This window comes from Eptatretus burgeri, chromosome 1 (assembly GCF_056783735.1).
Source record: "Eptatretus burgeri isolate ZD-2024b chromosome 1, Ebu_testis_v1, whole genome shotgun sequence".
Classification (NCBI taxonomy): Eukaryota; Metazoa; Chordata; class Myxini; order Myxiniformes; family Myxinidae; genus Eptatretus; species Eptatretus burgeri.
This window is the reverse complement of record NC_140961.1, coordinates 126,888,329-126,913,693: the sequence shown is the minus strand read 5'-3', so window position 1 is coordinate 126,913,693 and position 25,365 is coordinate 126,888,329. Positions and strand designations below refer to the sequence as shown.

Here is a 25,365-nt window from a genome sequence, read left to right as displayed (position 1 = left end):
GGCCTCCCCAGAGTTCGGCGATCTATAACCCAAGTGGGTCCAGCGGCCCACAACGAGAGCGAGGGGATGGATGGTGCGGAGGGGTACATCTCCTAATCTACCCTATCCATTTAACTGCTAAACTACCCCGGGGCTTTCAACAAGCGCCTCTCGCTTAAACTATTGGTTCTAACAACCCAGATTCCCGTCGCCTGTGTTGGTGTCCTTACAATTTCGGGCCTCGCCCCCCAATTTTCTCTCCGTGCCCTCACACGGTCTCCTGGCTGGGACACGTGGCTCCCTTTGGCAGGCACGACCCTCTGCCGAATCTCCCGCTATGTCTACCCCGGGCACTACACTGCCTCCGCGCCTACCAGCTCCCTAACACCGGGGAGTGCCCCCATGGCACCTCCCCTGAAACGCACACGTGGCAGGCCGGCCTCCCGGGCCCCTTTCCGAGGGTCACCCGTGCCCACAACACTGCCCACGCGGCTAATGGCGCCCGGGCCCCCGCACCAAGCAGGCGCACCCGTGCCCACTACTCTATCCCGGCCCCCATGGGCCCTTGGCCTACCGCGGCCGACTAGCCTGGTGCCCGGGGTACCCACTCAGCGATACTCACCTTTCGCAGCCACGCTCCCAAGCCCGTCAACAGGGCTCCTGCACCCCTCCAAATGGGTCTCGAGCCTACTTTCCCACCAACAACAAAACGACCTCCATTTTTCAATTTGACTAACCCAGCTAACTCAATCTACACTGACCCCGGGGTCCCTTGGGCGGGAGTCACTCCTCCCCCCAATCACTCATCGCACCATGCATTCCCCATTCACTCCATACACACAGACCCGCTGGCCTCACTCACTCAACAAGCACATGCTTCCACTTCACTTACCAACAACTCTTCAACACACTCACCGCTGAACTCTGCCATCCTTCTATCTACCTCCCCTAACTAACTCGTGCTCCCACGTCGTCCCTTACACTATAGCACGTTCCTTTTAACTCTACGTAGCTAAGCTACGTCCCCTCTACACATTCACAAGTCTGTCACTGTCTCAAATGTCCCATTTTATTTCCCAACCTAAATCTGGCTACAATCCCTCTAACTAATCCATTCCACGGACTCCATGAGGACTTACCCCTGCCCCATGAAGTCGGTCTAACTAAGCTAACCCTTCCCCCTAACTAGTTTTCATCCTGTGCCCAGGTAAGGGGGGTCTTTCACCCTTTTCCCAGGAATCCTTTGCACCCGAAAGTGAGGCTTTCTGTCTTCTTTTTTTTTTTTCATGCGCAGCACCTGCGCGGCAACTCAGAGCTCGCGCACTTTGCACCTGCCCGTGACGTCATGCAGCTGCACGTGTTCCTCGTCCCTCCTTGGACGGGACCATCCGGCAGAGATACCCCTCCTGCCGGATTCCAACCCCACGTGCAGCCATGACGTCACCGTGCGCATAAAAAAAAAAACACAAGCCCCACGTCTCGAGGGGTTCCCCACGCGAACACATGTGCTTTGCCCGTTGGAGCTGAACACACACGATCGCGTGGAGAACCCGTCCGGTCCAAATCCATTTACCTGCCTAACTTTGTCCGTCCGCGGGATCGGCAAATCCACCGCGTGCGTTTCCGGACCGGGACTTCACTCTCGCAAGCGAGCACGTGGTGGTCTCGTGCGTTGCACAGCACGAACCGCGTGCTCACTGCTGGGTGAACCCGGCACGGTCCTCGAAACAACTACAGCCGCTACTCGGCTTTTCTCCTCTGTCGCCGTCTCCGTCGCCATTCCACACACGCATACCTGCGTGTCACGGCCTTACACAGTCCACACCATCACATTCACACGGGGAGACGTGGCTGCGTGCTCCCGCATGCCAACCGACATCTCCCTCTCATACCGCTCTCTCACACACACGGTCTCCCTGGCACACAGCGACCTTGCACACGGCCGTTCACTCACGCGTGCCTCACTACTCACACAAACCATACTACTCACACGTGGTGCTCCATTCACTCGCGCGGGGGCACTCACCCGCGGTGCCTCACCCACACACGCGAGGGCACTCAACCGCTGTGCCTCATCCACACACCGTGCCTCATCCACACACGGTTCCTCACCCACACACGCGGGGGCACTAACCCGCGGTGCCTCATCCACACTGGCCGTTTCACTCACACACACGGCCTCTTCCACACACGGTGCCTCATCCACACCCGGCGTGCTGGGAAGCACGCACTCTGGCACCATCGCCACCACACCACTCACACACGGGGTCGCTTCCACACACGGGGACGCACTCACGCCTTGCACCACACACACAGGGACAACCACACTGGGGATTCGAGTCCCCACAAGGGTCTCCGGGGCCTCTATACCCCCCAAGCTCTCCGTGCACCCGTCCACAGCACTCGTCCCCTCAACCTCGCAAAGCACGACCGAACTCACCTGGTCGTGACTCGCCTCAAGGGGGCATACTCCCTCCCCTCGTTCCTGGAGGAGGCCATCCAGCTGCTCGCACTGGGTCCCTGCACGGTCCGCGAGCTCACCCCCATTGTCCTCCACTACCTCCGTGTGTGTGTGTGTGCGTCACTTACCCCGTCTTCATCGTGTTGTCTCTCCCCTATTTTTCTGTCTCCGTGTCTCTATACATTTATAAATTTCTGTTGTCCCCTCCTGTCTATTAGTCTCCGCTTCTTTCTGGCGTCTTTCCCTTATCTTTAAGTAGGTCAACCTTGCTTTCTCTTTAAGTCGCTCCCGTCCTTCCCTGTTTTTCACTCCTTGCTCTTTCACGATCTCCGCGTACCTCATCCTTGCTCTCCGTATTAATTGTTCTTTTCTCTCCCTCGCAATTACTTTCACCTCGTCTCTTGTCTCCGGAATTACTTTTTCCTTACCCGCCTCCACCGCGGGCCTGTCAGCCGTTGCACCCCCTTCCAGCTCGTTTGTTCCGACACGTGGAGTCGCCATTTTAAGTTCCCTGCTCACGGCCTTCATGCCCGCCTGCAGGCATCGGCCCATGTTCTGCGTCTCACCCCGCAGCTTTTTCGTTTCTTCCCTCATTTGCTGTGTACTCGCATCAATCTTTTCGTTCATGCTTTTTATTTCTGCATTCATTTGTGCCAGCATGGTGAATAGCTGGGCCATGTCGGATGCACTCAAGTGAGCCGTTTCGGCAGGGGTTGGGGAAGGGTCTTGGTGGAGAGGGGGGGAGGTGTCATACACCGCGGCCGCTGCCGCACCCACCTCGGGCCCTGGGTTCAGTTGGGCGAGTCCGTGTTCCTGCACAATCAACATTTCCTGCACGGGGATTCCATCCTGGACCATGGACTCTACATTACTACACATATACATTTCTAATACCCCCGGCTCCCGCTCGCCTTGAGACGCCATCTTGCTTCTCGTGAAGGGTTAATTTCACTCGCTCGTAATTTGGAGGGAATCGGGGGTCGCTTCTCTCACCCCTGGACCGATTCCCGTGAATTTCGCTGGAGACAGGAGAGCCTGTTGTCCCGCTCTCCAATACCAGTGCCGCGAGGAGGGCGATGAGTTTATATCGCACGACCTGACACCAGTGTTGCGGTCTTCGCGCCCGCCGGCGTGCGACGGCCACGTAACTCGAATCGCGGCACGTCGCCCACCGGACGGACAATCCAGTCGTGACCCTCTCGGACTAACGCCGGGAACCAGTCACGGGTGGACCTTTCGGTCTCACCGCGATCGAGCCAATCAGCCCCCGCGTGGGATAGGGTTGCTCGCCAAATTCGAACTACCTAAGTACCCACGCGGAGGGTAGACCGGGCGTGCGCACCTCGCCGCAGGTGGAGCTTCGGACACGGGCCACTTAAGCGACCCGTTCCGTACTATCAGAATAACCGAGCGGTGTTATCGTCGACCTCGACGGTTCGATTAATTATCGGGCGTACTCAGCCCACTACCAACCCTTTACGTGAAGCAAGATGGGGATTCAATGGGGGAAAAGACGAAGCGAAGCGGGAGACAGTTCAACAATAAAGCACATTTATTCGCGACGAACGGAAAGCACACAAATACAATTCCACCAAATGCACACAAAAAAGAAAACACAATTCCATTTACACAAAAAGCAAACATAAAAGTGAAAACACAGTGCAGAGCTAATTCCGACTACCGAGCACACGGCAACACTTATACAATTCTACTTCACAGACGGCGCCGACAACACATACCCAAAACCAAGGAAAAGAAATACCCTCAAGAATGAGGTAGGCCTGGGGCCGAGACCAGGTCGGGCCTACCCGTCTGGTGATGAGACGCGGAGCGGCGATGGCCCGCAACCCGCGGGCCTCGTGGACAGTGCCTGGCAGGGGGTGGGAACGGGGCCCCCTTGGTCGCACTATCTCAGCGCAGGGGGAAAACAGGAGGGGGTTGCTGATGCTCGGGGCATAGAGGATCTTTGTGTAATGCGACAGCGTCTCCACCTCAGCCAGGTCGCGCTGCCGGCCTCCCAGGGTGCAGCTCCCTGCACGACGAGCACCCCTCGTCCGCCCTCGCCGCCTCTCCACAGCTCGTCCCCTCCGTTCCCGACTTCAACGCACACGTCGAGCAGCTCCACCGCCCGCGAAGTCTTGACTCTCTGTTCCGACTCCTTCGCCTCGTTCCGACCTTTACGACTCGTTCTCGTTCTGCTGACTCTTTCGCTCCGACTTTTACGACTCCTTTGACTGACGAACACCGTCCTTTTATCCCCCCCGTAACTTCGCCTTTGACCCCCTCCCTTTGACCTTTCAACTCGCTCCCCATTGGCCCGAGAAAAAGTGGGCGTGAAGGCTTTTTGATCCTCAAATTTGCATATAACGTTCGCCCTGGGGCTGAGCCAATTCGCCCTCGCTCACCGATTGGACGGCAAAAAGTGGGCGTGTGTCGTTTTGGATCCGTTTTTGAAGCAGAAAATCCGTGATTTTGTACACGCTGTTCAACGTGCGCCCTACACGAGTCCAGCATCGGTGCCCATGAGTGGCGCGAGATGACGGTGATGCGATGGTGGCGAGTTGCGACGGTAAAGGTCATGGCGGTTGTGGTGAAGCGGCGTTGTGGTTGGTGGTTGTTGTTGTGGTTGTGATGGTGGCGATTGGTCCAAAATAAAGATAGTAAAAGAAAAACGGCTATCCTGAAGAGTCGCAGCACGTATAAATGACATGTATTCCCACTAGACAACGGGTTTGGGCCTAACTACACATGCACTTACCGAGATACCTCACCTAAGGGACCTGAATGGTGGTTTGCGAATCTGGTAACCACAACAATATATATATATATATATATATATATATATATATATATATATATATATATATATATATATATATATATATATATATATATATATATGTGTGTTTGTCTCTTTCCCTGTCTGTTTGTCTCTTTCTATCTCTTCCTGTCTGTCTCTCCATCTAAACCCTTGACTCATTTTTTTTTTCAGCTCGATCACACAACATCAGCTGTTGAAGCAATCTGGTACAACACATGATTTTCTGGAGGTAAATGTTTCTGAATTATTATTTAGTTATTCTTTTATTAATATCACTCTCTCTTTGGAATGTCGTCTTATGTTGGTTGCATCATTAGTTTGGACACGGTTTTACCAGTACACTGGAATTCATTTTATTGGCCTTGGAAGGATGACAGGCTGAGTCGGCCTCCTGGTGTGTTAATTCAGTGGTCAACGAGGCTTGAACTTAGAACCAACACCAGGCTTACTCATATTACCATGTAATTATCTTTATAAAACCTAATTATTATCCACTTTTTGTTTCAAAACAGAATATGGTGTCTGAGTTTCGAAATCACAAGACATCTGAAGAAGATTGCTGGGAAAGATCATACATTCTCGCAAATGAATATTTAATATTTTCAATTTTGATTAATTATATTTGTTTTGTTTACAATTACTTGATTTTGAATTTCAAAAAAAGGATCAAGACATGAAGGAGTGGGAGGGGGGTGGGAGGGGGGGGGTAGGTGCGCTTCCCCAATGGCCCATCACCCCCTCATCGCACCCCTCCCCTCCCCATGTGTGTGTGTGGGGAAGGGTGGGGGTGGGATGAGGGAGGTGGTGGGTCAAAGGTGGGGGTGCACAGGGGGATGAGGGGGTGGGGCTTGTGTGGGCGGGGCTTGTGTGGGTGGGGTTTATGTGGGCGGGGCTTCGGTGTGGGCGGGGTGTGTGTGGGCGGGGCTTGTGTGGGCGGCGTGTGTGTGGGCGGGGCTTGTGGGAGGGCGTTTATGTGGGTGGGGCTTGTGTGGGCGGGGCTTCGGTGGAGTTTAAGTGGGTGGGCTTCGGTGGGGTTTGTATGGGCAGGGTTTATGTGGGTGGAGCTTGTGTGGGAGGGGTTTATGTGGGCAGGGTTTATGTGGGCGGGGCTTCGGTGGGGCTTATGTGGGAGGGGTGAATGTGAATGAGGCTTATGTGGATGAGGTTTGTGTGGATAAATGGATGGGTGGATGGGTGGATGAGTGGAGCTTGGGTGGATGGGTCGATAATTTTTTAATTAAATAAACATGTTGTGTGTGGGGAACTAATTAACTAATCACTAATTATGTGAATATGATGAATATGGGTGGAGCTTGTGTAGGGTTTGTGTGTGTGGAGCTTGTGTGGGGTGGAGTTTTTGTGTGGAGCTTGTGAGGGGTTTGTGTGGGGTTTGTGTTGGGCTTGTGTGGGTGGGGTTTATGTGGGTGGGTTTTGTGTGGGCGGAGTTAAAATGGGCGGAGTCAAAAAATTTCAATTTATCTTTGTCTTTTGTAATTCCTGTGAATAAAATGAACCTAAAATCTCTTCCCCTTCCAAATCATATATCTTATAAGTCCAAGTAACCGTATCTATTACATCAACAATTTTAAAAAGTTCTTTCGTCCATCGTTTAGTAAAACCCTTTTCAAAATGAGATTTCCACCTATATATTCTGACGATATCACCAACTTTGAACTTAGGTTTTCTGACATTAATCTCTTTTTCATATTTTAATTTTGTAAATGTTTCTGATGGTTTCATATTTGTTGACGTGTGAATCGTGTCATTATACTTATCCACAATATCCTGAATAAAAGATGACCATTGTTGTGAACCGTGTTGTGTGAATTTTTTATATAATCTCTCTTTTAAGGTACGATTAAAACGTTCAACAACAACTGCCTTCCCTTCATTAAAGGTACTGTATAATGTAATACTGTTATTTTTTAGAAAATTCATAAATGTCTTGTGATAAAACTCTCTACCCTCATCAGTCCACAATTTTTTAGGTTTTCTCTTACTTTTATTAAATATCTGTTGAAAGGCTAACATAAGAGTATTACCTGTTTTGTTTTTTAATGGTACAACCCATGCGTATCTACTCCTCAAATCAATAACGGTTAAAGCATACTTGTATCCCTTATCATTATTGAGTTAAATCAAATCAGCAGACCAGATATAATCGACTTCCTTGGAATAAACTTTCCTTCTCTGAAACTTTGTGAATATTGGTTTATGTAATTCATCAGCTAATTGCTCTTCAGTCTTAATGACATCTTTAGAGCCTATAAGTTTTTTGAATTTCCAAGTCCAAGTTTCAATTTAGCACTGATCATCTTCTTCACAATGAACCGATCAACTTTTTCTCTCAAGGTTGGATTTTGTATCAGAGACAAATTATACAACATTTCTCTATCGGCTTCATGCTTTTCTTCCAACATTGTGGTATTCCCATAATCAATATCGTGTCTCATGCACACTTCATCAACGCTATTGATGGGTTTACTCCAGGATTTAGGATTGTCTGCCTCATCTAATCTTTTATCTAAGTTTGTGCCTGGACCACAGAAAGAATACCCTGGAAGATGTAATTCCCCTGGTATTCCAGTAGTTGTAAATTTACTTCCTGATAAAAACTTTTGTATATCTCCTCCTCGTTTGTGTTTGGAGATAAATTGATTTTTTTTGAACCACACACCGAACATATACCTTTTTGTATAACCCTGTTATTTTTACTTTTAATATATGAAATATTTTTAGTATTAGTTTTCTTTTTACATTTGAGACAATAACTCATTTATTTTTGTGAAAAATTCCTGCAGAGTGCAAAAACCTTTTTAGTTTCCAACATGCACATTTTAATCTTAATTTTTAAAACATAAAGAATCCTTAGAAATGCCTTCACTCTCTCCTCCATTTATTTAAGAAAAAAAATGAATATCTTGTCGATGTCAATATTCTTGTCGAAAGTATTGCAAATAGACTTGTCAATTCTTTGTTTTCCTCCTCGGTGGGTTGAGTTATTTTCTGTAATACCACCAATCTTTTTTTAATCTCACTGGTTTCCATATTTTGATATTTATTTTGTCTCGCTCTTTCCTCCCTCTCCTTCTCTCTCTTCTCTTTTTCCTCCTTCTCTTTTTTCTCCCTCTCCTCCTTCTCTCTCTTCTCTTTTTCCTCCTTCTCTTTTTTTCTCCCTCTCCTCCTTCTCTCTCTTCTCCTTTTCCTCCTTCTCTTTCTTCTCCCTCTCCTCCTTCTCTCTCTTCTCCTTTTCCTCCTCTTCCCTCTCTTCTTCAACTCCTTCCTCATCCCTTATTATCCTTGAATCGCTTACACCCCATAGAATATCATACATATATTCATCAGGATTTCTTGTTATTCCTGTATCCAAAATAATTTTTTTACAACAGGAAACCAATAAAATTTCTTTTGCATTTCTAAAATAGCCTTACCTTTTATTAACTTTATAATTTTTTCATTATTTAACATTCTCATTAAATCTAAAGTTGTCGGTTTATCAATATCAGCATAATGCCAATCTTTTATGAAAAATACCTCATTCTTATGTTGTAGAACATATTTATTAAAATACCGAATACCCTTTTCTTGAAGGTATGCTTGGACACAGAAATGATAATTTTCTTGAAGCCTTCTTTCTATCATTTATGTATTAGAAATATATGTTAGAATAATATTATGGCACGAAACACCTCCCCATCTTCCCATAGTTAAATCATTTTGTATTTCCTTACTTATTATATATATCCTGTATTTTTCTGTTTTCATGCTATAAACAAGGGCAAAACCATTATTATATTTACCCTTATTAAATTCTTTTATTTGTTGTTTACTAATCGTGGCCCCACAAAACTCATTCTCGATACCAAGTGGATAATATTCTTCCTTACGAGACTGATTTAATTGTTCCAGGTCTTCGAGGTTAATTTTAAATGACCAATTATACCCTAAATCATTCATATCATACCCCCATTGTTCTATTCTCATACAAACGATACGCCCTTCTTTATAAAAATTTATTTTAAATCGAACTGTGAATTCTGTATGACCTGGAGATAATATCAACACTTCTGTATCTTTGGAATACATGGCCGTTTTATTTAAAGATATATATTGTGATAAATCACTTAATCTCACCAAGTCATTCACGTCGGTCGGGCTTGGATAATTTCTTAATTTATAAGCATTTTTCATGTTAATATTTTTGGTTATATTATATTTATGTCATTCAGCCTGTGCCTTTGTGTAATAATTTGATAAATCAATATCCAGTTCTTGAGATACACCAAAGATAGAACCATCTTTACCAACATAAGTCATTTATATTAGATTAAAAATAATATCATAAAATTTTTTATTTTTGTTGAGTTGAAATAACACATATAGACATAATTGACCACAACACTTGGAATTTAATTCTTGAACTTGAAATGTTTGATAAACACCATTCTGTAAGAATTTTATGACTTCAACAGGTGGTGGAAGACCAAAACTATCAAAATAATATTTGTCTTGACTATTAAAAATACAAACCCAATGAGAACCGTTCCCATTATTATCTTCTAAGTTCATAATAATATTCTTTGTATGTTTCGGCACATTTGTTAATTCATCTCTCATACAAATAACCACATTATGAATTTTTAATTTCTTACAATATTTGACAAGTTGTAAATTTGATGTTGTATTCTTTCCAAATTCTTTAAACCACTCATCAATGCTCATTTATTTATTAGAAAGATATAATCCATTACCTCTTTTCGTTAATTTTACACCTGCTTGTGCTGTAGAAGAAAGCATATCTCCAAATAACAATCTCGCTTTATCAGGCAGACCTTCAAGTTTTTCAGCAAAATCTACAATTACACCACTTCCACTAATTTGTTTCTCCAACTCTTTGTTATGTCTTTCCAATTCTTTTTGAGCCTGGAGTTGATATGAGCCTTCTTTTCGTTGGCAGTTTTCACCGCTGTTGAAATACCACCCGTCAATGCTCCAACCGCACTTAAACCAGCAAATAAAGGAATTAGAAATGGGAGAAATCCTCCACTCATCTCTCTTATTGAATATTTTTTCAACATTGCTTTTGTCATTTTAATTTTAAGTGAGCCAGTGTCATTCAAGATTTTAACCTGTTCTCTTGTGAGCAAAACATCAATTCTTACTGCTCCTTTTCTCTGAATTGTATTAACGTTAATCGTACAAGGCTTTTGATTTTGAACACAAGATGATAGTTTATGAAGATTGATTTGATTAACATATACCCCAGTTGGTACTTTGCCACTCATTTATTTAACAAAAAATTATTTGAGACTAATCATCACACCATTATCTGTATTAATCTGCAATTCTGTTTCTTCCAAAAGCAAACAATATGTATCAACTTCTTCACTCTCTCCTCTTTCAATGTATAGGGAAGTATCCACTCGATTCGACTTTATAGTTTCCTTTTGAGCACTCAGGTCAAACGCATAGATTGTATACAAAGTTTTAAATGCTGTCATATCCAAAATAGGTTCTTTATTTCCATTACTTTCACACACCTTTTGTTAAGACTTGTATGCTTCAGCAAAATCATTTTTTCCCAATTAATTTCCAATCTATCTCGTGGATAAAATGTTCCATCTAGAGAAACGTGAAGTTGTTTCACCTTAGCATCATCACTCAATTCATTATTCTTATCAGTCGCAGTATCACCATCTGGCTTTTTAAAAATGATCCACAGATATCGTGACTTTCCTTCCAGAACACCCAAATTCCATGTGTAAGTAGTTTGGTTGAGTTTAACGTGTTGACATCTTCTTTTGAGGTATGATACACTGAGTGGTTTCTTTGAGTTCAGTCTTCGATTCAACATCTCTTCTGTTTTAAGATTAGGAGTATATTCACTGATATACCAACTCATCTCCTCAATTACAAATTTATTCTTTTCACCAAAAGCACTACCAACACCAAAATCAATCTATTTTCATTATCATTCCTTTGTAGTTGAAATCTAATTTTAAGACCATACAGAACTTTATCATGATCACAAAATCCAAATATACCTTTAAGAGGAACTGCCACAGTAAAACTATTTTCTGCTTTTGTATCATCATTATACGTTCCTTTCCTTTGAGTATATCCAGGGTCTGTGTTTGTTCCCGTTGACATATCAGGAATAAAACCTTCGACAGACCCCTTTCCCATTCTATCACTGAATGTATAGAGTGTAAATTTCATCATTTCAGATACAGCAGAGACATAATCAACCGCTTCAACTTCTTGTGTTCCAATATACAAACGCACACTATCAAACATTTTCCAGAAGAAATCATTTACAACTGTAGCGTTTGTGTTATTCCCAGCTTTAGTGAATTTAAATTTACACAACAAGAAACTTTCGGAGAGATTCAAATAGGTTTGTTGATTATTTATTTCAAAACGTTTTGTACCATTCGTATTCCAGTCTGTTCCAGTTATTGCATTTACCTTGAAGTAATCTTCTTTTTTAGTGGAGTTTGAGATAATAATAGTATCATCCAAATCATAGATACTATCAATTGCTTCCATACTTGTATTTATTTAGGAAAAAAAGATGTTAAAACTTTTGAAACCCTGATCCAAGTATTTGAATTATTTTCTGTCGTTCTTGGGGGAAACAACTGAGTTTTGCCTTTCTTAATTTCTTTTATTGCTTGTAATTTATGAGATTCCTTCTGGGCATCTTTTATGCTCTTTACAGCACCTGCTACATTTCCCACAGCAGAAGCAGTTGAACCAATTAGATCTTTATGTTTAAGAATAGTTGAACCAAAACCCATTAGAGTATCAATTATCCCATCTCCTCTAAATTGATGTCCAACACCCCTTTGTCTCTTAGGTTTATAGTATCCTCTACCAAGATACATACCTTCACCCTTGTACTATGGGGAAAGGAACATCCCATCCCCTGTAATTATTTTATATTTTCCCAACTCGTGTTTCCTCACAATAACCATCGTATTTATTTATTGGAAAACTTCACGTAGGTGAATTCTGATGGATATAACTTCTCCATTAAAAGAAATCATATGATTATCTTGGTCGGTTATCCTAAAATCTAGTCTGTGTATGGTTTTTCCTGACACAGGGAGATAAAACAAATTTTTGGGCTCCATATTGAATTTATAACCAATTGGGGTTGAGTATGCGCTGAATGAAAATATTGCATTTGTTTTTTTTCCATATTTATAAGCACCATCAATCAAATCACAGTGAATTAACACCGAATTTATTCCTGAGGATATTTGAATGACATTATCACTGTAAAACGTCCCATTAGTTTCAATCTTTTTTGAGGAGAAACCCAATAACTCTCTAAATGAATTATCAATTGTGAAATCAACCTTGTAGTTATTTTTAACTTTAATCGTTGATTTTGAAGTATGTTTTTGAATGTCTATAACAATATTTTTTGGTTCATCACCCTGTTCTTTCATAAGACGAGCAATTTCGGAAGATATTTGAGAAATCTCATATGCTCCGGGTGAGACTGTTATCGTTTTGTATCCACTTCCGAGATTATAACTAAACTTGTCATTTTTATCAGTTATATTAAATAAGGTATTATAAGTTTCCATGGACAATAAAGATGCCTCATATTCTTTTGTTGGGTCAAGTTGTAGTGGGTATGGGAATGAAGATGTGTGGTCGCTTGTTGTGAAATTGAAACTCAGGATTGTGCTTCTCATCTTATTTAATATGAGAGAAAATGTCTTTATATTGATATTTATTAATTATTTTCATGTTCATCAACTGGTCTAAAATGGCTGATGCTTCATTAAAACAATTGTTATTTCCAGCCTTCTTACTACCTAACAACAATAACAGTCTATTAACTAATTGCGATGGGTCATTTGGAAGAAAACTAATACCTGAACCAAGGATACTTAAAGCCTGAATAATGTGTTTCTCCTTCTCATTTTTCCTACTTTTACTAGAAATACTAACCCTATAATTTAAAGTGTTCAGCAGATCAATATATACTCTATCATCATTATTTTTCATATCCAATGGTTTATCAACATACTTTGATTCATCCCTCACAGTTTAACCTTGTCTTCCATCTTTTGTGAGAAGAAACATTAATCTCGGAGTTAGTTTAACAGGGGGATGAGCAGAACCTAAGAACCTTAATTCATCATTAAATATCAATACCTTTTCTTGAACAAGATGAAATATTGCTGGTTGTTCTGTTGGAATGAGTCCTGCTTTGGTTTTTGAATCCGCTGAATATTCATTGTTTTGAAGAGCATTCACAATATAATCAGGGGGTCGATTAATCTCTTCCAGTTGTTGAAATAAACCTTCATCATCATATACCTTTAATTCTCCTAAATGCTCCAATTCTTCCTCCGTCATTTGATCAAAATCTTTTCACATTTGAAGTTTTTTAGGAGTATATTCTACTGAGGGAACTGTGGAAACATCTTTCATTTTTTCTTGGGAAGTTTTTAAAAGTGGTTTAAAAAATTTCTCTTGTTTTCTTTCAAATGCTTCTTCACCCGTTAGTTTCTGTCTGCGTTTCTTCTTTATGTCTTCCTGCTGTTTTACAACTTTTGAAACCAACTCTTGATGTTCCTTAAATCTTCTTACTCTTTCTTTTGCATCCATTTATTTATTGTAAAATATCATTTAATGAATTGTAAAGATCAACAGGGAAATTTTCCTTTTCTTCATCATTCAAGTAGATGTGTTCAGATAAATCCTTTTCTTTAAATATTTCATCAAATTCTTTATTAACATTAATGCGAGTTGTAATTTCTTCTTCACCAATACTTGCATCTCTGCTTTCCATACGTTTGCGTTGAGTTTCTTCATCAACATCAAAACCGAATGATAAAATCTTCACTCCGCTCAGATGTTTAATAATTTGTCTCATTCCTTCTGGATTAGTTTCTAATATCCCAAGACCACCAGATTTTAGTTTCCTTAACTCACTCTTACAATGTGAATATTTTGTTGTACCAAGAGAAACCTCCTCAAATATTTGACCTTCATTCCTCAATCGCATATGTTCCTCCACTGAAATATAGTGATAATCTTCACCTTTTACTTCTCCAGGTCTTATTGCTCCAGTTGTTGTTGATACAATGCGTATCACGGGGTGTTTTTTAAGTAAATTTACAATATTCTCATTTGTACTACACAAGAACCTTGATTTATGAAAGTTTTTTCCAGAAGCAGATTTACCCACAAGATTTACAATAATAGTTGTCATTTTTATATGTAATTGTTTATAAAACAAAAAATATATCCCTTAATATCTCATCTTGTTTCACAACAATATATTTATATTTTTCAGTCGTGTGCTTCATGTAATCCTCAAATATCTTTTTACTACATAATGTAGAACAATTATCTCTCCAAAAATTATTGATATCTATTGAATTTAACTTGAATAAAATAAAAGTATTAGCATTGTTTCTGATGGAACGACGAGGAAGTTTAAAGTACGATTGACGAAGATAAATACAATTACAAGAAGAATGTCTCCCTCTTGTGTAGTGGCTGTCCATTACCGTTTGGTTTCTCTCATTAACACAATCATCAAAGATAACGAGGTTCTTTTTTGATTTGTCCAAATCTTGGGGAGACGGTATATCATCTGTATTATCACTAAGAATATAAGTTATAGGATTTGATTTCTTTTTACATCTCTGTGTATCACAAAATAGTTGAATTATATCTTCAATGTTATAATCATTTAGGTTTTTTTGACGTTTAAATAAACCGATTATATCTTCTTTTTGAAGACCAGCATTATAACCTTGTGAGAGTAGTTGATACTCTGGTTGAAAACTCGACTTTGTGAAAATTATTAAATTATCATAATCAAAAAAGTTGGGAGTGAGGAGCATCTTTAAAAGAAAGCAGGTTTTTCCACATCCACTTGAACCAACTATGAGATATCTTAATGAATTTGAGAGATTTTTATGGTTGTTAAATTTTATCTTATTTTCCCAAATGTGAAAAAAATCATTCATTTATGTATTTGGAAAACAGGTTATTTAATTTATTATTGGCTTTTTTAGAAACTCTATATTTTATCCTAAGTTCAGGTTTAATTTCAAGATAATCCATTATTTTATTTATACAATATCTTGTGTTGATATTTCCCTGAAAATTACATCCATGAATAATATATAACAACAATCCTTTGAACATTTCTCTTATACGTTCAGTTTCTTCCCTTGTAAGGAAAGGTGTGTTATCACCCTCATACTTTACATTCATTTCTCTAATCAATCTTGTAAAGTAATTCATTTTTGGTGTAAATCTAAAAGAATTATTTTCCTTTTTATATTTTTTATTATCATTAATTAGAAGATAATCACAGAATATACATTGTTTATAGGCTTTTGACTCTGTGTTTAATCCCCGTCTTTCACACGCAGGACAATTCTCAAATTTGTCATATGGAGAATCAGGAAAGTCTAGCATATTTATAAAGTAAAACTTTACTTAAACTGAAATTCATCTATACTTTCAGTTGTATATTGACTCATATTTAATAATATTACCATCGACATCGATATACTTTTTTTCATTACCAGATTCAACGACAACATTTTTTTTATATTAAAGGTAATTTTAAAATGATCGTTAACTACTATTGAACGAAATGTCATTTCACCTGATATATTAACATCCTTTATTTCATCAGGATTTACATCTTTAGGGTTGTTGAAAAAAATACAAATTTCTCCTTGCATATTACAGATGGTCGTATCTTTTCTTTCTTAAGCTTCATCCATAAGGTTTTTGTTTTTTGATACTTTTTCTTGTTTCATTGCTTTTTCTAGTTTTGAATATATTACCAGAAGGAGAGGAGAAACTTTTGTTAGAGATACTTTAATTGATGTTCTACCAGGTATACTAAAAGCCCTTCCACTGAAGGAAATTGAAGAACTCATATTATTTACCATAATTGTTTTTATCCAATAGTTGTTATATTTATCTTTGTTCAACTTTACATCCTTGACATATTTCTCAGTATCTTTAACAAATGAAGAGATTGATTGAAACTTGTCTTTTGTGTCTTGAAACATTGTATTTATTAAGTGAAAAAGTTGGAGGATAAAATGGTTTTAAGCACAGATTCACCTGTAAAATAAACGAAATTTTCATCAAGAAAATTTTAGTTTAAGCAAAGATTTATTATATAATCTGGTGAATACAACATACTGCGATGTTTGTAATCACAAATATAAACATTATAGAAAACACCTCCGAACCAACAAACACACATTTAATCTATTTCATAAAATATCTCCTCTTGAGTTGGAAAGAAAACATTGTGATATCTGCTCAAAGGATGTTTTGAAGAGTAGTTTATAATAGACATCTTCAATCACAAAAACACAAGAAAAATGAGTTTAAAGTAAAGGGAGACTATTATATTGAAAACACTGATGGGGCATTTAAAGGGCATATAAAAATAAGGATTTTTCAATTTGGAGAACCTGGTCCATCATCAATAGCTGAATCAATTGAAATAGTGAAATCTGATGTTGAAAAAGTTATTAAAAAGACATTAAAAGAAATGAAAACTTTAAAGTTTTATATGGGAGTGAAAATGAATATGAAAAGACAAGATGAAGAACAAACTCCTTATATGAGAACAGAACTTCATTTTATAACATCATTTCAAGATTTTTTGAATAGTGGGGTTTATGAAGAACTATCAAAACAAGAGGAGGATGTTGATAATACAGTGGTAGGAAGTGGATTCAATATTTAAAAAATCATCTTTTTAGATATACACATTCTAAAATCAAATGCTCTTAAAGCTTCTTCTTATATTGAATTATGAAAAGAAATAAAACTAAAGAAGGCAGTTGTTAATATTAAGAACAATGATAAATGTTTTCTCTGGTCTGTTCTTGCTCACTTTCATCCACCAAAATGTAATTCAGAAAGAGTAAAACAATATATGAAATATGAGAATACCTTGGACATTAAAGATTTTAAATTCCCAATGCCACTAACAGATATTCCTAAATTTGAGAAAAAGAATAATCTTTCTATTAATGTATATGGATTAACGGATACAAACAAAGTTCAAATATTAAAAATTTCAAACAACTACAAAAATGAAGAAACACACATTGATCTTTTATATTTTAGTGTTGGAAATAATTCACATTACACATACATCAATAATTTATCAAGATTAATCTCTTCTCATGTATTCAGAACAGCAAACAAAATATATCCTTGTAAGCGATGTCTTAATTCATTTCATACAAAAGAACGATTAGAACAACATTCAAAATATTGTAGTAATCATAAATCAGCTGTAATTACAATGCCTAAACCTTGTGAAAAGATTTCTTTTGAAGATTATAATAAATCTATCATGCACCCATTTGTGATATACGCTGATTTTGAATGTATCCTTAAAAAGATAAATACTGCTTCTCCTAATCCAAAAGAATCATATACAAATAAATATCAAAAACATATTCCTTGTGGTTTCTGTTATTGTATCAAATCATCTGTTGGAGAAAAGTATAACAAACTTGAACATTATAGTAGAAAAAAAGCTTCACAAGAGTTTGTAAAACGATTAGAAAAGGATTGTATAAGACTCACTAAATTAATGAAAGAAACAAATGAACCGATGAAATTAACCAAAGAAGAAAAATTAAAATTTAGAAAGAACAATATCTGTCATATTTGTGAGGGGGAAATTAAGGAGTCTAAAGTTAGGGATCATTGTCATCTTACTGGTAAATATAGAGGTCCCGCTCATTCCTGTTGTAATCTTAATTATAAATTACCTTCTTTTATTCCAATCTTTCTTCACAACAGCGCCAACTATGATACACATCTATTTATAAATGAACTTTCAAAAACACCAGGGAATATTTCTGCCGGAACAAACACAAGTCAAAAGTATATTTCATTTACAAAAATGATATTCACAAAACCTTTAACTCGTATTAGGTTTCTAGATTCTTACAAGTTTATGGGAACACCACTCGCCTACCTCGCATCAAATCTAAGCTCCACGAACTCTTTTCCAAATCTTAATTCATTCTTTCCAAAAGAGGAAATTCTCACTAAAGAGGAAATTCAGATTATAGAGAGAATTCAAAGTAAAGAGGAAACTCTAATTAATGAGGAAATTAATGAAGAAATTCTAACTGAAGATGAAATTCTAATTACAAAGAAAATTCGAACAATGAATGAAATTCTAACTAAAGATGAAATTCTGATTAAAGATGAAATTCTGATTAAAGAAGGAATTCTCACGAGAGAGGAAATTCAAACAAGGAATGAAATTCAAAGTAAAGAGAAAATTCTTACAAGTAAGGGAATTTATCCTTATGATTATATGGATTCATTTATGAGATTTAAAGAAACACAACTTCCTTCAAAATAAAGTTTCTATAATAACCTTTATGAAGAAGAGATAAGTGATAAGGAATATAAACACACACAAGAAATATGGAAAATATTTAAGAAAAAGAACCTTGGAGAATATCATGATTTATATCTAAAAACAGATGTCTTATTGTTAGCTGATGTGTTTGAAGCTTTTTGATCACTCTGTCATAATAAAAATTGTTATGGATTAGATCCTGCCCACTATTTCACAGCTCCTGGTTGAGCTTGGAGTGCAATGTTGAAAATAACAAAACAAGATATAGATTTAATCAGTGATGTTGATATGCTTTTGATGATTGAGAAGTCCAAGAGAGGTGGAATATCACAAGTATGTTCAAAAAGATATGCAAAAGCAAATAATAAATATCTTCCAAATTATGATAGTGAAAAAGATAGTAATTATTTGATGTATTTTGATGCTAATAATTTGTATGGATGGGCAATGTCTCAATCTCTGCCTTCTGCTAAATTAGAGTGGGTGGAACAAAAGGATTATGAAAAGGCTTTGATGAATATTGTTATTTCTTCTCAAGAGGAATTGAATGACGAAGAAGAAGGTTATTATTTTGAAGTTGATTTGAGGTACCCGAGTGATCTTCATAATAAGCATAAAGACCTTCCTTTTGCATTTGAGAAAGAAACCCCAAAGAAAGAATGGTTCAGTGATTATCATAAAAGTTTTAATATTAAAGGCAAATCAACAGAAAAGTTATTAACATCATTCTATGATAAAGAGGGATATGTTTTGCATCAGAGAAGTTTGAAACAGTTTTTGAGAGAAGGATTGAGAGTCGCTAAAATTCATGGAGTTTTAAAATTTAAACAAAGTCCTTGGGTGAAAAAGTATATTCAATTCAATACAGATATGAGAGCAAATACAAAAGTAAAATTTGAAGGGGACTTTTATAAATTAATGAATAATGCTGTATTTGGAAAGACTATGGAAAATGTTAGAAACAGGCAAAACATTAGATTCGCAACATCTTGGAAAGAAGCTTCGAGATTGATAAATAAACCAAGTTTTGAGAGAGAAGAGGTTTTTTCAGAGAACTTTTCTGCAATTCATATGAAAAAGGAAAGTATTTTAATGGATAAACCAATTTATATTGGAACAGCAGTTCTTGATTTATCAAAGATATTGATGTATGATTATTTGTATAATGACTTAAAGAAAGAGTATGGTGAAAATGTTTCATTGTTCTATATGGACACTGATAGTTTTATCCTAGATATAAAAACTGATGATGTTTATAAAGATATGAAGAAAAATATTGGAGTATATTATACAAGTAATTTCAGCAAGAAGAGTGAGTTATTTTCCAAAAAGAATGAAAAGGTTGTTGGTAAGTTTAAGGATGAGTTGGGTGGAAAAGTAATGAGTGAGTTTATTGGATTGAGAGCAAAGGCATATGCTTATAAGTATGGTGATCAGATTGATAAGAGGTTAAAGGGAATAAAGAAATATGTAATAAAGAAATCAATAACTTTTAGAAATTATTATAATTGTTTGATGAATAAGAAAGAAGTATATAGGAAAATGAATACAATAAGAAGTTATAAACATAACATATATAGTGAAGAAGTAAATATAAAGGCATTAGGAGCCTTTGATGATAAGAGATTTATTTTAGATCATGGAATAGATTGTGTTCCATATGGATATTGTATGATAGAGTGAATAGAATTGATTGTGTTTTAACGATGGCAAGATGGGTTAGGGTTTTTTAAGGGCTACCGCCGCGTTTTTTTGCAATATATATATGGTCAAACCAAGTATTAATCAAACTAAAGAGTGGAGAAAATCACAGTCTTGGTATATAAATGGAAAACATAATGAATGTGAAAAATATCAAATAAGTCTTATTGAAAAAATAACAAAAACAAAGGTAAATTAAACAAATAAGCTAATCAATTTAAAAAGTAGTAAGTTAGAGGATGTAAAGAAAAAATGAATATCCTTGAATGGACTGAAAACTTTGATTGTTATCAATTGAACAATGAAAAAACAATTTACAATAATCTCAAAATGATATGTGGCTCAGGAGGTGGTCAAACAAGAGCATTAAGAGAAGTTTATCATTTCGTAATGGCACAAAAGGGGTATCTTAAAAAATATAAAGATTCAAATGTTTTGTTTTTCAATATTTTAGATGGGGATTATTGTGCAAAGAAAATTAAACTATTGAAGGAATTTGAGAATGAACAAATCTTTATAGGTTCAATGAGTGAGATAAACAATATGCATCGGTTATTTGATAAAGAGTGTCCCGAGGCTTAGACGTTTTAGATATTTCTTTCGAATCACCTTTAACAAATCACATTTACACTTTAGTTCTTGAACAAATCTTTATCTTATTGCATGGATTATTTGAAAAAAAAAGTGTCTCCAGGTTAAAAGGGGAGACAAATAAATATACCTTGGGATAAAAAGGGGGTTTATTTTTAGGGAAAAAAATATGAATCGCTGAAAATCCCCCATTCATTTACATGGGGAAAAGTGAGCCAGAACCAGTATATTCACCCTACTCAGACCAGTGACCAATGATGTCACTTTTATCAAACTATACTTCCCATGGGTAGTTGATCAATTAGTTAAAGTTTTGCATTGAACAGTTGGCAGTTTCAATACTTGCAGAGATTTTATTTTCACACTGACCAGATCAAGCATTGCACTTGCCAAATTATGACCTCATTATGAAGGAAATGATGACATCATCATAAACCTATCTTATTCCCCATGGTGAGTGCATTATTATGAGCCATGTTTCAATTTTTTCCATGGTTGGTTTCAGAGATATAGGGGTACAAAGTTTTTTTGGGGGGTTTTCCAAGATGGCGCCTGAACCACGTGACCTTTGCCGTCGTATTCAAGGCCAAAATTTTTTACAGGATGAGGTGCACCTATTTGGAAAATTTTGTGTTCATCAGACAAAAGGTTGCTGAGAAAAAGAATATTAAAAATGCAGACACGTGCATGCTATGGTGTACCACTTTTGCAAAAGTAGTGGCTGGAATGAAGCACTATATGCCTATCGATTTCGCGAGTGAAGTTAGGTGATCGACCAAAGTTTGAAAATTTTCCCGCCTTTTTTGACCGCGGGCCGCCATTTTTAAATTACAGGAAAAATCCATATTTTTGGAAATAATATTGATTTTTGAAAATTAAAAAATATATATTTCTGTGTTTAGATGGCCGAATGCACTTCAGTAGGCACCATTACGATAGTAAGTGCCCGTAAATATTATTCACAAACTTGTCCCGACATTTTGAGAAGGGTTTGCCATTTTGGAAATTCAGTGAAAATCGTATATTTTGTGTATATCTAATGAAATTTATATATTTTTATTCTTTGTGTACTTGTAGATCAACCTTGACTCACCAATGGTCAGTGCTCCTGTGGCTCTGTGGTATAAGTTTGCTAGTTACAGGAAATTTTGCGAAAGTGCGAATTATTTGCGTGTCATAAATGATCTCGCTGAAAGAGGAATTAAGCTAGTGTCTGACTTTATTCATTTGTGCAATGATGAGAAACAACGTCAAGCATTGTTACAGTGCGTGGAAGAGCACAGGAAGCTTTACCCAGACTATACAAAACAAACACTATGTTCTCTATAAGATATCTGTGTGGTTGCTTCTTTGCTAGATTGTTATGTTGTCAGATATGAAAACCATGTCGCTTCAAACATATTTGGTTGTTCTCATAATTAATTGATCATGCTCTCATTTGTCATTAATAATGTCTTTATGGAAACGCGACAACTGAAATTCTGTAAATGCCTAACAATGTGCCGTGCAATAATTGTCAAAATATGGGATTTTCAGTGAAATTCCAAAATGGCATCCTCGTCTCAAAATGTTGGGACAAGTTGTGAATAATATTTACACATACTTACTATCATACTGGTGCCGACTGAAGTGTATTCGGCCATCGAAACACAGAGAAATATATTTTTTAAAATATTCAAAAATCAATATAATTTCCAAAAATATGGATTTTTCCTGAAATTTCAAAAATGGTGGCCCGCGGTTAAAAAAGGCTGGAAATTTTTCAAACTTTGGTCGATCAACTATCTTCACTTGTGGAATGGATCGGCACATAGTGCTTCATTCCAGCAACTACTTTTGCAAAAGTGGTACACTCTAGTGCATACGCACGCACATATGGCACATGTATGTACGGCACACAGATGCGACTGATCTCTTTACCCCACTTTTTGCTTCGCGAGCGCCGGGTAGTAACCAGACCAAGGAGTGTAGAAAATCACAGCCTTGGTGTGTAAATGTAAAACATAATGAATGTGAAAATTTTAAAATATACCTTGTTGAAGAAATAACCAAAACAGAAGTATATGAAACAAATAAGTGAATAAGATTAAATACAGATTAATTAAATCATGTATTAAATAGAAACATCCTTGAATGGACAGAAAACTTGGATGGTTGCTAAATAGTCAATGGAAAAATAATTTACTACAATCTCAAAATGATATGCGGTTCAGGAGGAGCTCAAACCAGAACAACGAGAGAAGTTTATCATTTCATCTCTGCTCAACAAAAATTTTAAGACAAGAAACAAATCTGAACATACTATTTATTAAAGTTCTCAATGGTGATGAAAGTCAGAAGAGAAAAATAACACTTTGATTGTCAACAAAACTCCTAAATGTAGAAAGGGCCCTTTCTTTTAGTTAAATGACCATTGGGCTATATACTTAATTAATTAATTAATATAAAGATGGCAAGATATGTCAAGATAAGATGGGGAGAAATCTGGGGTGATATTTTGGGAGGATGGTCAAATAGTCTTTTCCTTTATCCCTATTCATTGACATGTAAAATTGGAAGGGGGTTTTGATCATGATTATATCATTATTATCATTATTACTGTTGAGCTCGTCAGGGGGAGGTCAGATTTTGGAGAGGGTTTTTTGGGATTGGTCAAAAATAGTTTCCCTTTTCCCCATCACTTACATGTAAAACTGAGGGAGTTTGGGGGAAAATGTCCCACAACTCATTTTCCAACTCCAAAGGAGACAGGCAGGCAAAGACAAAATGATAAGGGTGTTGAACACCTTATTGTGTCATTTTAGTGCATTCCCCACAACTCAACTCCATTTGGATTTGGATGATGATCTTGACAAATCTGGTCAATATAAAGTTGAGAAATAATCTTTCAAATGCACCAAAACCACATTGTCGTTTCTCATTTAATTTTTTGTTTTTGACAGTTTGAATTTGGGATGGTTATTTTTGGACATGGTGGACAATACAACGATGTTTATACAAATTAGCATTACAGAATAATCCTTATTCTTTTGAAAGTGCCACACAAATCACTCCATATTTATGTTAATAAATGGCCAACCTGTTATGTTGGAGAACTCGCCAGGAGCGCAAGGAACGCAATCAAAACAGCAAAAAGGTTCTCCTTTTTGGGAAACTCTACGTGTACCCGGTATGCAGGGTTCACTGCAAATTGAAGAAGGAACCTACAATGAACAAAGATACAACGCATTTTATCTTGTCACATAACTTTCATTGATAATGCTGATGCAACCATCCTCCATATTGCTTCCATTTTGAAAAATGTAAATGCCATTTCAAAATACTACCCTTTCAAAATATCTATTTCCTCCTCAAAATGTCAGGATGAGAGGCTTAATTCTGAAATGCTTTGAAAACTCCTCTTCAGTTTAGTAATGATCATCATCCTTTGCTCCACCCAGAGATATGTTTTCTCCATCCACTAATTGTAAAACTTGTATGAATCACAATAATCACTTTCATGGACAGGCTGTGGCTTGGGAAGTGCATATCTCACTTCTTTTCTTTTTTTCTTCTTCTCAGTGAAATATATATGTATATATATATATATATATATATATATATATATATATATATATATATATATATATATATATATATATATATATATATATATATATATATATATATATATATATATATAGATATACATAGATATATATATAGATATACATAGATATATATATATATATAGATATACATAGATATATATATATATATATATATATATATATATATATATATATATATATATATATATATATATATATATATATATATATATATATATATAGATATACATATATATATATATATATATATATATATATATATATATATTTATATATATATATATATTTATATATATATATATATATATATATATATATATATATATATATATATATATATATATATATATATATATATATATATATATATATATATAGATATACATATACATATATATATATATATATATATATATATATATATATATATATATATATATATATATATATAGATAGATATACATATATATTCTTTTTTCAGTTCAAAATCGCAGGTAACAGCTTCAATCAAAGTGGTATAAGATTTACTTCCTTACTTTTTAGGTCATAGGACAGCTTTTCATTTACCTTCTTCAATGGAGTGGAACCGCGGGCCTTATGAGTTCTTTAGAGTTTGTTTTTAAGCTGTAGATATATAATTTGAGAGAAAATATATAAATGCATTTTATTTTCTTTCTTTACCTGTCTAGATATTCTATTTATGTGGCATGTCTTTGACTGTTGTGAGTATCTTGTCTATAAAATTTTTCATTCTCTTTCTCTCTCTCTCTCTCTCTCTCTCTCTCTCTCTCTC

At 36.9% G+C, this 25,365-nt stretch overlaps 2 long non-coding RNA genes across 2 annotated transcripts in view; one reads left to right on the top strand and one right to left on the bottom strand.

The window, feature by feature from the left end:
* Positions 1 to 25,365, bottom strand: part of LOC147035375 (uncharacterized) — a 71,700-nt gene that overhangs the window by 28,059 nt on the left and 18,276 nt on the right. The window contains exon 3 of the long non-coding RNA XR_015062228.1: positions 24,041 to 24,164. This is a non-coding gene — a long non-coding RNA (uncharacterized LOC147035375). The remainder of the gene's footprint in view (positions 1 to 24,040; positions 24,165 to 25,365) is intronic.
* Positions 1 to 25,365, top strand: part of LOC147035376 (uncharacterized) — an 86,524-nt gene that overhangs the window by 60,191 nt on the left and 968 nt on the right. The window lies entirely within an intron of this gene.